This window comes from Canis aureus, chromosome 21 (genome assembly GCF_053574225.1).
Source record: "Canis aureus isolate CA01 chromosome 21, VMU_Caureus_v.1.0, whole genome shotgun sequence".
In the NCBI taxonomy this organism is placed as follows: Eukaryota; Metazoa; Chordata; class Mammalia; order Carnivora; family Canidae; genus Canis; species Canis aureus.
Genome location: NC_135631.1, coordinates 36,050,589 through 36,063,852, shown reverse-complemented (window position 1 = coordinate 36,063,852; position 13,264 = coordinate 36,050,589).

Here is a 13,264-nt window from a genome sequence, read left to right as displayed (position 1 = left end):
AATCCACTCACATTTCCCTCACATGTCTAAGTTGGAACACAGTTTAAGTGCTTTGTTAGCATTTAAACTAGAAGAAAATATGTAAGTGGAAATAAAAATTTAAATCAATATTTACTTTTTGATGTTTTAAGCAATGTTTCCCCTACTACCTAGTCACAAGAACCACAAATTTATGGATGTTCTTCAAAGCAACAGAATCAGAATGGGAACCTCGAAATATACATTTTTAAAGAGTCTTCTCTGGTGTTAGCAAGGAAAGTTTGAGAAACACCAATTTAATATCGTTAATATATTTATAATGTAGTAATGAGCAAAAAATGATGACATCATTCACACATATCTTGAGGAAAAAATATGTTCTATTTTTCCTACCGTCTTTTTTTTTCCACCCATACATTCATACTGATGTATTCCAAAATCAAAATCAAGTTTGTTTACAGTAGATTTGCAAATTGTGCTTCTTTTTCCTGAATCATTAGTACACTTGGGATTTCCTAGTATCAATTTTTTGCTAAAGTAAGAAACATGTTTGTCTGAGTGGTAAAGAAATTGTTACTTATGTCTTCAGGTTGGGGGTATGCTATTTAAGGTTGGATGCTAATAGTGTGGTTGTACTTAATGTGAAATTTTGTAATCCGCAATGGTGCAATTATGTCTCATACATCTTACTATATATTCTTTGGGGAAATCTCAACCTAAGTGCTAACATTTTTCTAGGTTCAACTGTGTGGGTTAAATTGTCTGGAAAATAGCTAAGCTGAGAAAGCCATGTTAAGATTATTGCAACAGCATTTTAGTGAAAAATTAGAGTGTCAAGGAAGAGTTGTACTCAGATGAATGACCTCAATGGGGCAAGTGGTTTCCTAGGGAAAGAGAGAGAGGGTCTTGTCTCTGGCTCAGCATTTTAAAATGATAATAAATGAGATTAATGACACTCTTACGGTTTCAGTTTTAGAACAGTTAAGTTTCTGCTAGGGTTGGATCTGGATTGCAGAATTATGATATCTGTTCAATGTACTTCAAAGAGTCAGGATGAAAGTCAAGGCCCTGGAGAACCCCAAGGGCCTCTCTTTATTTGTGGCTTTTGGTTTTTTAAGGAAAATTGCTGCACAGATAGTATCTGTGATCTATTGGCGTGGGAGGTGGAGGGAGCAGTGCTGACTCTCAGCACAAAAGCATTACCTACAAGATGGCCTGGCTATGCCCAGGACATGCATGACTCACTGTATTGCTTCCTGGACTTGGTCAGTTATCAAAACTGCTTTTTACTGTGCTGGAGTCTGTTTCCCGTGTGTGTGGTCTAAAGGAATACAAATAGTGCCCTTATTTCACTGAAATTTAGTTTGTGGCCATGTCATTGTATGCTGAACAAAACTAAAAACCAGAAAGTAAGTAGAAAAGGCCTTTTCTCAAAAAACCTGTCACATAAATCCATCCAATAATGTTATTGGTGTTAATTTATTACCTAATATTGCAGTGACTGCTTTCTCAACACTAGCTGCAACACTAGTGGTTCCAAAAAGGAACTCTTACACTGTGTCTCAGAAGACTATAGTATAGTTGAATAATTCCTTATGGTTTAAGATACCGGGGTTTGAAGAGAGCAAATACTCTAGTAGTTTGAAAACACCCTATTTAGTAAGAAGTCTCCCGGAAAAGGCAGATGATGATGTCCTTTGAGTTCCAGATGGCACGGTTGTATCATATTCTGCTTATACAACTTGTGTACCACAACAGAGCTTTTTTTTGTTGTTGTTTAAAATTCATAGTCAGCTCTACTATTCTTGCTCTCCTTGTTGGAATAGTAATAAAATATGACACTCTATGAGTTACTGGATGAAACGATTTAAAACTGCAGCATCTTTCCCATACAGTTCTAACACTCTTGGTCAGCTGATGGCTGCAGGTGAATGTCACAGTTAGTATGTGGATGTCTGCTCTGCCAGTCTCCTGAGTTTGGAGCACTGGGAAAATGCCGTGGGCTCAGCAGGGTGTCGTGTGGTCATAGCTCACCCAGGTAATATAAACAGACGTCTGGACTTCTGCTGAGATGGAGTTTCAGGATAGGGCTCTCTTGATGTAAGATTTGATTTAACTTAAAAGAGAAAAAGGACTTCCAAACTGAAAATCATGTCTTCAGAAGGCAAATTTCACAGCATCTTTTATGGACTATTTACTGATCATCAGAAAGGCAAATTGTGTGCATTCACCATTCACGCTGTGGGAGTTTAATAGATTGCAAAGCTGGTTGTAGTTTGGCCTGGTCCTTATGCATGAGAGAGAATCTGCCCCTTCATAATCTTTCAAAATTGGAACTTATGGTACTTATATTTTTAGAATCACAATTGAGAGATAGCACAGAGTACATGCACAGTAAATTCACTGAATCTTTCTTAAAAGTTTTTTTATTGAAATTTTTTTAAGAAAGCCCTGTGAATTGTATAAAAAATTTACAACCCCTAACCGGTTGGACTTTAACTTATGATTTAAAGAAGGATTAAGTAACTGGCAGGTTTCGTTACTTTAAAAGACACTTTTTAAACTGTGTTTAGGGCACTGGGTGGGTTATGTAGGTTATGTAAGTTATGTAGGTTTATGTATCTGCCTTGGGCTCAGGTCATGATCCCAGGGTCCTGGGATGGATCTCTGCTTCTCCTTCTACTGCTTCTCCCTCTGCTTGTGTGCGCTCTCTCTCTCTCTCTCTTAAATAAATAAACAAACGAATAAATCAACTGTGTTGAGCAAAAGTGGTTTTAGGTCTTTCTGAAGCATGAGATGATGTAGGCAATTATATTTAGCAACTTGCCTGCACACTTTATATCAAAAAGATAAAACTAATGATATTTTCTAGATTTGATGAGTTTATAAATTTAAGGGAGGACAATAAAAGGAATCTAAAAATCTCATATTATACACCCTCCCCACACACATGATTAATGGAAATGATGAAATTCCTACATCTATATCAAAGATCATGATTGCTAAACCTCATGGAGAATAAGTATTGATTTTCAACTGAAATCTATCCCAGACAAGTAAATATATTCATGTACATCTCAGTGAAGGAAATATTTTTTACATAAAGATATGTTAAAATGTGAGAAACTTAAATATATTCAGATTATAGAAAATATACACGGAGGAATTTCACTATGTACTTGTGTTTATAGACATTAAAGGGTAATTTATTCATTAACTTTACAAGTTATACTGTAAACTTTGAAATGTAAGCGTTTTCCAAATGTGATAGAACTTTGGGTACATGATTTGCATTCTGTTGGAATGTTATAGATAGGGGTTATTTCTACTACAGGTGTCATTAGACTGATCCTTTGGTAAAAATCTGGTTTATGTTTGTAAAGCAGTTGTGAACACAGGACGTTCAGAGTCTGTCCTGTTTTTAAGGGGATAAGTTGTTTTAGTAAGAGTTAAAGACAGTTCTTTTAAAAAGGACACAAAAATATTAGTAAATCTAAAGAGATCACCCTCTAATTATTATAAAGATAGCATATAAAGCTATGAAATTAAATGTCTAAGGATCTAAAGGTTGGTTCTTTTATTATTATGTTTTGCTGCTCTAAGGACAATGCTTCATATGACATAATTCTATCTTTACAAGTTGGTGAACAAGAGAAATGCTCACATGTTAAGGTTTTTCTTGTAATGGACTAATTGTTGCAGACCTTTGTAATATGCTGCTATTCATTATCCAAAATCTCAAAAAAAAAAAAAAAACTGTTTGACTTAAATATCTACTCTGGATCTGCAGTCTGATTTCAAGCCTTTTGAGATATTCTAGACAGGTCTCTTTTTACGGAGGCATCAGTGTGGTGGCAGAGGCAAGAGTGGTGATGCTTTCTTTTCAAATGTCTTTAGGATGATACTGTTACTTCTTAGAATAGTGAGAAGCTTCTCTCTAGAAGCTTGCATAATTTGTATTGATGCTAGTAAGACATGGTAAATAGCTTTGAGAAAACAGATTGCTAACATATTCATGTAGCCTCATTTGGAATATAAAATAAAGAGGTAATGAATGACTGATGGGAAACTTTACCAAATGTATTTAAGAATTTTTTAAAGGCTTATTCAGGGAAGAAAATAGGTTTTGTTTTTGTTTTTGTTTCTAGATTTTACTTATCTATTCATGAGAGACACAGAGAGAGAGAGGCAGAGACACAGGCAGAGGGAGAAGATTCCAGGACCCCAGGATCATGAGCTGAATCAAAGGCAGATGCTCAACCAGTGAGCCACCAGTTGCCTCAAGAAAAATAGGGTTGTTTTTTTTTTAGTCATGATACATGACTTTAGACACTTTGATTATCCCTTGCTACTGCACCAAGAACATTAAGACAGGGCTGTGATCTTTAAAACATGTGGACACACATGCACAGAGTGTAAACATAGCATATATACAACTATGCTTATCTTAAAGTGGATTATGTACTCTTCACAGAGACGGACGTGCATTTACTTGACTACGTTTTCATAAGGCTTACCAAGAAGGAGCCACAGGTGGTCAGAGAGAACAGAGGACAGACAGGTAGACAAGACCTGGCAGATGAGGAGAGAATTTCTGAAAAAAGTAAAAACTTAGAGGTTGAGTTAATCTATCAGCAAATGGGGACACAGGAGCTTGAGAGGTAAAAAGGCATCGGGGTATGCAGGACATTTATCCAGCATGGCAGTTGGACTTTATTCGGTGATAGTGGAGAACCACAGAAGCTTTTGGAGTCTTCTATGACGTTGTTCTGCATTTTAGAAAGAGCACTATCATCCTGTCAGTTGGATGGAAAATAGATTGGGAGTGGTGAGAATAGATGCAGCGCGGACAGTTCAAGGAGCTGTCCCAGAAATCTCCGCAAGAGAGAGACTTGAATTTGACAAGGGGTAAATAATGATAAAAAAGGCAATGAAAGAAATACTTAGCATGCAGAATCCCTTAGAACTTGTGAGTGATTTGAGTTGGGTCTCAGAAGAAGGAAAAGAAATGCAAAACCCACCTTTGGCATTGAACAACTGAGAGACATCATGGGAGGAGGCATAGATTCAGTGAGTTCAAGTGTAATTCAACCCATTAAGTCATGAGTTTAATTTTGAAAGTGTTGAGGTTTATTTGTGCACATCCCAAGAGGCAGTGAAGACAAAGATCTAGAGATCAGAAGACTGATCTTACCTACGAAAGAATGAAGTCATGAAAGTACTTAAGACTCCTTATAGAGAATGTGTCAAGTAGTAAAAGATGGTCTAGATAACAGATTTTTAGTAATACTAATATTTATGGGATGGTTGGAGGAGGAGAAGAAGAAACCAGATAGGAAATTCAGGAAAGTATTGTATTCCAAGGACCCAGAGATTAGAAGCTTTCAAGGAGGAATTGGTAAACAACCATTGATTCATCCATTAATTCACAAGTACCCATTAAGCTTCTACTTTGCATCAAGCACAATTGTGGAAAACCCCTATACCGGGCACTGCTTTCAGGGAACTTACAGAAAGGTGGGAAAATAAATATAAATTAAATAATCACACCAATACTTCATTGTAAATTTCAAATAGTCATGAGTAAAATTATTATTAAAAACTATAAAAATACAAAGCAGGTGAACTTCTATGAGTTCTGGGAACCCCTGTCTGAAGAGGCAAACTTTGACTTAAAATTTAGGAAAGAAATAGGAGCTAACAAGGCACAGTGGGGTCGGGGGCAGAGTTCTGGCATCTGGCAATGAAATGGCAAACATTGCGCACCTACTAAGTGAGGAATTTAGCCATGTACCCTTAGCTCCAGGAGTTAACCTGCAACTTTTAGCATGAAAATGGTTTCAACTTCCAGGAGTTTTTAAAAAATACTTTACTACTTTTAGGCAACCAACCACCCCGGAGATCAAAAGGGATGTTGGAGTTTGGTACATTTCCACTTTAGGCTGAGAGGTCATTAATTATAGGAAATATGAACTTACTAATTTATTAAATATTTATTCTATTACGTGTAATATGTGTGAGATACTATGGGGAAGATAAGTTCCATATTTTTTAAAAATCAGCTTTATCACTATAATTTGAAGGACAATTTATATATTCATCCAGTTTAAGTGCATAATTCAAATATTTGGTACTTTTACTAAGTTGTCACATTATCTTTAATAAATTTTTTATACATTAATTGATGTATTTTTCCTTCCTTGGATGGCAAAGGATCCTACCAGGCTGAACAATGAAATGCTGCCCTTCTGAAGCTTTACTAGGGCCAGTGTTACATGCTTGATCCTTCTACTCAACAATAAATGACATTTCTAAGCCCCTAACTTAAAACTGAAAAGTAAAAGAAATCCCAATTTTAAGCATTAAGTCAATTTTAAATGTTCATTACAAATTAAAATACATTGGTCTTCCAGTTTCTATTTTCTTTAAATAATTCAAACTCCATTCAAGAAAGTAAAATAGCCACCTGGTAAAATTAAGAACTGTTCGATGTCCCACTGGCAGACAGTTCATCCTATAACTAACTATTACTTAAATTCAAGTTCTCAAGCATAGCATAGGTTCCTACAGTTACCGTGTCACCTGTCCCAGAGACAGGATGATGTAGTTCAGGAGGACTTTTGCCACAGATTCACAATGAAATACTTGTTGAGAAACTTTCCGTTGGAATCTCTGAGTTTAATAGAGGTTTCTCAGCATGGCAGTCTAGAATATGACAGTACAGATACTTACATTACTGTTTTATAGCAAAACAATGTAATTATTGCTTAAGTTATGAAACAGTACTTCTTTTTATATTTAGAAAAAAAAGCAAAACTATGGAAAAGGAATAAACATTTGTATCTGTTTTCGTGTAAGGTATATGATAGATGTATACAGAAGGAGACCTGAACTGAGATCGAGAATCAGATACAACTGATTGAGCCACCCAGGTGCCCTGGTTTATGTTTTTTATAATGAATTTCTCTTCCCTTTGTTTCAAGAGATGGAGATGATTATGCTACACCACTACAGCTGTCACTGGGGAGCTCACCATATATATTAATAAAAATGTGAAGTGATTTTCTCTTGAATGTAATAGAGACCAACTAAATATTTGTAGACTCACTGTGATGAATTAACTTGACTTTAACAACAAGGGAAATAAAATTGTTTCTTTTGTTGGAAAACTATCTCACACATTTGTGCTAATACAGGCATATCTTAGAGATACTGAAGGTTTGGTTCCAAGCCACCACAATAAGGTGAATGTCATAAAGGGAGGCCAATGAACTTTTTGGTTTCCCAATATATATGTTAGTTTTACATTATTCTCTAGTCTATTAAGGGTGCAGTAGCATTATGTCTAAAACAATGTACAAACCATAATTAAAAAAAAAAACACTTGCTTACTAAAAACTGCTAGCCATCATCTGAACTTTCAACAAGTTGCAATCTTTTTACTGATGGAGGGTCTTGCCCCGATGCTCACAGCTGCTGACTGATGAGAGTTGTAGTTGCTAAAGTTTGGGATGGCTGTGGGAATTTCTTAAGACAATAATAAAATTTTCCGCATGTATCTATTCTTTCTTTCACAAGCAATTCTCTGTAGCGTGGAATTCTGTTTGATAGCATTTGACCCACAGTAGAACTTTTTTCAAAATTGGATTTAATCCTCTCAAACCCTGTTGTTGTAATATTCTAACCCCTTTGTGCTCATTTCAACAATCTTGAAAGCATCTTCACCAGTAGTAGGTCCCATCTCAAGAAACCACTTTCTTTCCTCATACATAAGAAGCAACTAGTCATTCATTCAAAATTAATCCCGAGATTACAGCCATTCAGTCACATCTCTAGGCTCCACTTCTAATTCTAGCTCTCATCCTGTTTCCACCCCATCTGCAGTTACTTCTCCACTGAAGTCTTGAACCCTTCAAATTCATCCATGATGGTTGGAATTAACTTTTTCCAAACTCCTGTTCAGATTGACATTTTGACCTCTTCCCATGAATCATGAATGTTCTTTATGGTATCTAGAATGATTAACCCTTCCCAAAAGGTTTTCAGTTGATTTTGCCCAAATCCATCAGAGGAATTGTGCACTATCTCTGGCAACTATGGTCTTACAAAATGGGTCTCTTTAGTAATAAGACTTAGAAGTAGCAGTCACTCCTTGATCCATGGGCTATAGAAAGGATGTTGTGTTAACCAGCATGAAAACATTAATCTCATCAGATCTCAATCTCCATTAGAGCTCTTAGATGACCAGGTACATTATCAATGAGCAATGCTACCTTTTTTTTTTTTTTAACCTGAGCAGTGGTTCACAACAGTGGGCTTCAAAAATAGAGAACCACATTGTAAGTAGATGTGCTGTCATCCAGGCTCTGTAGTTCCACTGATAGAGCACAGCAGAGTAGAGGTAGCATAATTCTATGGGGCTGTAGGATTTTCAGAATGGTCAATGAGCACTGGCTTCAAATTAAACTCATCAGCTGCTTTAGCCTCAGAGAGTCAAGAGAGTCAGCCTCTGTCCTTTCAAGCTTTGAAGCCAGGCTTTGACTTCTCCTCTCTAGCTATGAAAATCCTAGATGGCATCTTCTTCTAATATAAAGCTATTTTCTGCACATGAAAAATCTGTTGTTTGGTGTAACTACTTTCTAGAATTAGTTCGGTCTTCTGTTGGCAAAGTAGTTAGAACACACACAGCACACTGCTATAGCTTCTACAACAGCACTTAGTGTTTCACCTTGCAGTTTTATGTTACGGAGACAGCTGCTTTCTTTACATCTTAATAACTAACCTCTGCTAGCTTCAAGTTTTTGCCATGCAGCTTCCTTACCTCACTCAGCCCACAAAAAATTAAAGAGAGTTAGAGTCTTGCTCTGGATTAGGCTTTGGTTTAAGAGAATATTGTGACTGGTTTGACTCCCTATCCAGACCACTAACATTTTTCCATATGAGCAATAAGGCTGTTTTGCTTTCTTGTCATTCATGTGTTTATTGGAGTAGTACCTCTGATTTCCTTCAAGAACTTACTTTTGCATTCATCGCTTGGCTAACCATTTGGTGCAAGAGACCTAGCTTCTGGCCTATCTCCACTTCGGACGTGCCTTTCTCAGTAAGCTTAATCATTTCTAGCTTTTGATAGTGAGATATGGGCATTTCTTTAACTTGAACATTTAGAGGTCATTGTGATGTGGGAAACAAAAGCAGAAGAAAAATTACTAAATTTCCTTGCTTCCTAACAGCCCGTTGACCAGTCCTTGAAACAGGCAGAGTGACATTCCTCTAGGGACTCAGCTGCCTCAATGTTAATACTTTGCTAAGGGCAAAAGGCAATCCTAGCCTGATCCCCAGGATCCTGTAAGACTATTTTAGCATATAAAAATTCCTTTGGAAACTTCCTTTATCTCTACCCCCAAGATATGTGTTGGCAATCATCCCCCAAGCATATGATCTCAAGGGTCTCATGATAAAGGTTGCATTAGTAATAAATGACCTCTTCCTAACAATAGCTAGCCCCTCAAGGTCCTGAAATTCTTGCTTCCAAAATTCCTTTGAGACTTAGGCTCTCCCTAACCTCCTCTCACTTGAAAGTATCTAAGGGGCCACTCTTCATGACCCCAGTGCAGCTCTTTCTGCCCATGGGTACTGTCCCCGGGCTTTGTGCACCAAAAGCGTCTCAAGAATTCTTTCTTGGCTGTCTGCTTCATACTCTAACATCTTTCCTACATCAAATGTAGGGTGGTTGTATCTCAGAGAATAGGGAAGTCCAAGGAGAAAGAGAGGGATGGGGGAAGGGCTGGTGGGCAAAGTAGTCGGAACACACAGAGCATTTATTGATTAAGCTTGCTGTGTTATTTGGTCATGATTCATGGCACCCAAATGATTACAGTAGTGACATCTAAGATCACTGATCACAGATGGTCACAACAAATATAATAATGAAAAAGTTTGAAATATTGCCAGAATTAGCAAAATGTGACAGAGGTGTGAGGTGAGCAAATGATGTCAGAAAAGTGGCACTGATAGATTTGCTGGAGACAGGGGCAAACCTCGACAAACCTTCAAATCGTAAGCAAAATATACTGCAAAACACAATAAAGCAATGTGCATTAAAACAAGATATGCCTGCATATAAATGTACATTTGTACATCAATATTTTTAAAATTTAATAAAGTATTAAGATTTTAATTGGATAGGATAAACAATCATAGCATACATCATCTTTTCCTTTGGCCTTCTGCACGTGAGGCTTTTTATGCCAAACCTTCATAAGCTAACTCTAAGTACAATCATCGATGTTTTTTTTCCAATGTAAGGCTTTTAATATGTTAAAAGTAGAAACAGTCACCACTAATGGCATATCATATTTAGCCATTTTTCTTTTTCAAAAAAAGAAAACACAGCAATCAAAACTGAAAAAAAATATTTTCAATCACGTATATGTGCTGGGTTTCGTTCTAATCTAAGGAATTTAGAAAATATGAATGTCTTTCAAACAATCACTTTGCTTGTGTGTCTCAGATGTTATTTGCTTTCTAAAAGGTAAAAAAAGTTAGAGGGCCATTACTGTCCATCTCGAGTAAATTAGGGCCTTTTTATTTCCTTTTTCTTTCATGTGACTCTATTTACGTCTTAACTAGTGTGACCAATGTGGTTTAAAGTAAAAATTGTACTATTACTAATGAAAAATGTGTTGCCAACCACAGTGCCGGTAATCACAAAATGTCACAGAGCACTTATTTTCCTATCTATCTGGCGGAGTGGTGGTTAAGGAAAAAGTTGTAATCAACGTAATAATGGGATGGTTGATGTTATAGCAGAGTGAAATTTTACTTTGATTTACTGAAAAGAAGCACATCGATAAGCAGCCATTTAATTACCATTCATGAAACATAGTTGTGAAACATCAAATTATTTTTCTCCTACGTTTCACTGTAAGCTAATCAAGATTTTCAAAACAATATGGATTAATGGAAAATCACACTGTACAAAATTAATGGTAACTTAGAGGTAAACAACAGTTGAGAAGTGACAAAAAAAAATTAGAGGGTGAGAAAAAACCAAATTATCTGTGTAACACTGAACAAATCTGGAGCTGTTTCAATAGCTTTGTTATTTGCAAATTTGACTAAAGTAGTGCATATTATGATTACCAGGAGATTATCGTATGCTTCTGAGCTGGAAGCGCAACATGAGCTATGTTTCTTAATAGGATTTTATTATCTGTCTCATTGAAGTTATTGGTAATCTAAATTTATTGTGTTGGCAACATTTGGGGAGAAAAACACATGATGTTAGTGTGCCCCCATGTGGCTATAGACTAGTTGGGAAGGATGTCAGAAAAGGGACAAAAAAGATCATCCAGCCATAAATGGTTGAATTATCATCTGAATGCTTGCTGCATCTGGGCAGAGGCTGGTGTCCCTTATTTTTCAAATTATTCTAAGTGAGAGGATTCTTCTACGGTTCTTACAGATATATTATTTTTAGTAATTAGTCCTGCTTACCAGCACATCCACCTCTGATTCTGAAGTGGTGTCTCATAGGAAGAACACTTATCTCCACACAAAAGACATATTTTTCTTCATTTACAGAGTAGAGTGTGTGATTCAGTCAACCGGAATGATTCTGTGCAAGTATTTTGAAAGTATATTTTGTGATTAGATAGGATGATGAATCAAGTAAGAAAACTTGTCTTAGGACAGGCCCAAGGCCTGACAAAACTAGTTTGCCAATTTGTATGATTTACATGAAAACTAGTGTTTGTTTATGAATTTTGTTAATCAATAGAAAATGGGAAATCTATAATGCATGTTGTGGATTTCACAGAATTGGGCACTTCTTTTCTATAGAGCTTCTTTTTAGAGTCACCAGCTTTAATATTTTGACTCAAGGGTATTCCCAGTTAATAGTCTTCTTCAATTCTCTAGTCACTGGTCCCCAGATGCAAAGACTTATCTGTTGACCAGTTCATGCTTCTGGAAAAACTCTGCAAGAACCAGTTGTTAGTGACTCCACTAGCTATAGGCCTGCACCAGGTCTCTGAGGTAGTACAGTGTATCTACAATGGACACATTTTAGAAATGAATGAGTTGGGAGTGTTATCAATGTAAAGCAAGAGGATTGAAGGACATTCTGAGAGAGGAAGAGAAACCTCAAATAACAGCAAAGGAAAATAGCAATAGAATATTTGAATTTTTACAAACCCTAAGACCGCTTTGGGACACCTGGGTGGTTGAGCATCTGCCTTGGGCTCAGAGTGTGATCCCAGTGTCCCGGGATTGAGTCCCACATCGGGCTCCCTGCATGGAGCCTGCTTCTCCCTCTGCCTGTGTCTCTGCCTCTCTCTGTGTGTCTCTCATGAATAAATAAATAAAATATTAAAAAAAAAAGACTAGGCTGCTTCTTTGAGATATGTCAGAGCAAGAACACTAACTGTACAGTTGGAAGGTTGAATTTTCCACTGAAACAAGTGTTTGAATTCTAACCAACTTTAATATTCCTGATCTCAGTGTAAATTTCTTCCAACTAAAGCATGGTTTTCCGGATTTTCCATTTTGTTACTTTCTTTAATTAGTTCAAAATACTGTGTTTCTATGCCAACTTTTTTTTATTAAAAATTTAAAAAATGAAATCAGAAAGATACTCAGTTTTAAGGAGGATGATCATTAAAGAAATAATGCAAATGTCTATTTTCTCTACTTAAAATTTCTTTTTTTAATTAAAATTCATGGGCATAACAACTGTTTGTGATTGAGAAGACATTTTAAAATTCCATTGAGAGGGTTGGAAGAAATAGGTTTTGTCTTGTTTTGTTTTCCTGTAATCCAAAGTGACCTCTAATTTTAGTTTGGTCATTTAACATATTTTTTTTAATTTCCAAGAGAATATGATAAATATTGATAATTGTCAATCTTTTTTGCACAGATCAAAATAAGTTATGTAATTTTAAAAGACAAATTGAAACATTTTTGACTCCACCGTTTACACCAAAAAGAGAAATCCTAACGGTAAGACAAAGTCAAATCCAAACAATAATAGTAATATGTCACAAACTATCTTACTCCTTTATGGAAAATTCTCTTCACGCTGTTGGAGAAAAGCAGGTAAAAGCAGAATGGGAAAAAACAAAAAGACAAAGCCATAGACAAAATGACAGCATTTGTAATCTTAATTTAGAATCTCTTAGCATTGAATATCTCCCAGCAAAATGTTGGGTCTTTGTCCTATAGATATTGGTTTTTAGCCAGAAAATTTCATTGAATGCTTGAAAATGTTTTCTCTCGCTTTCTCTTT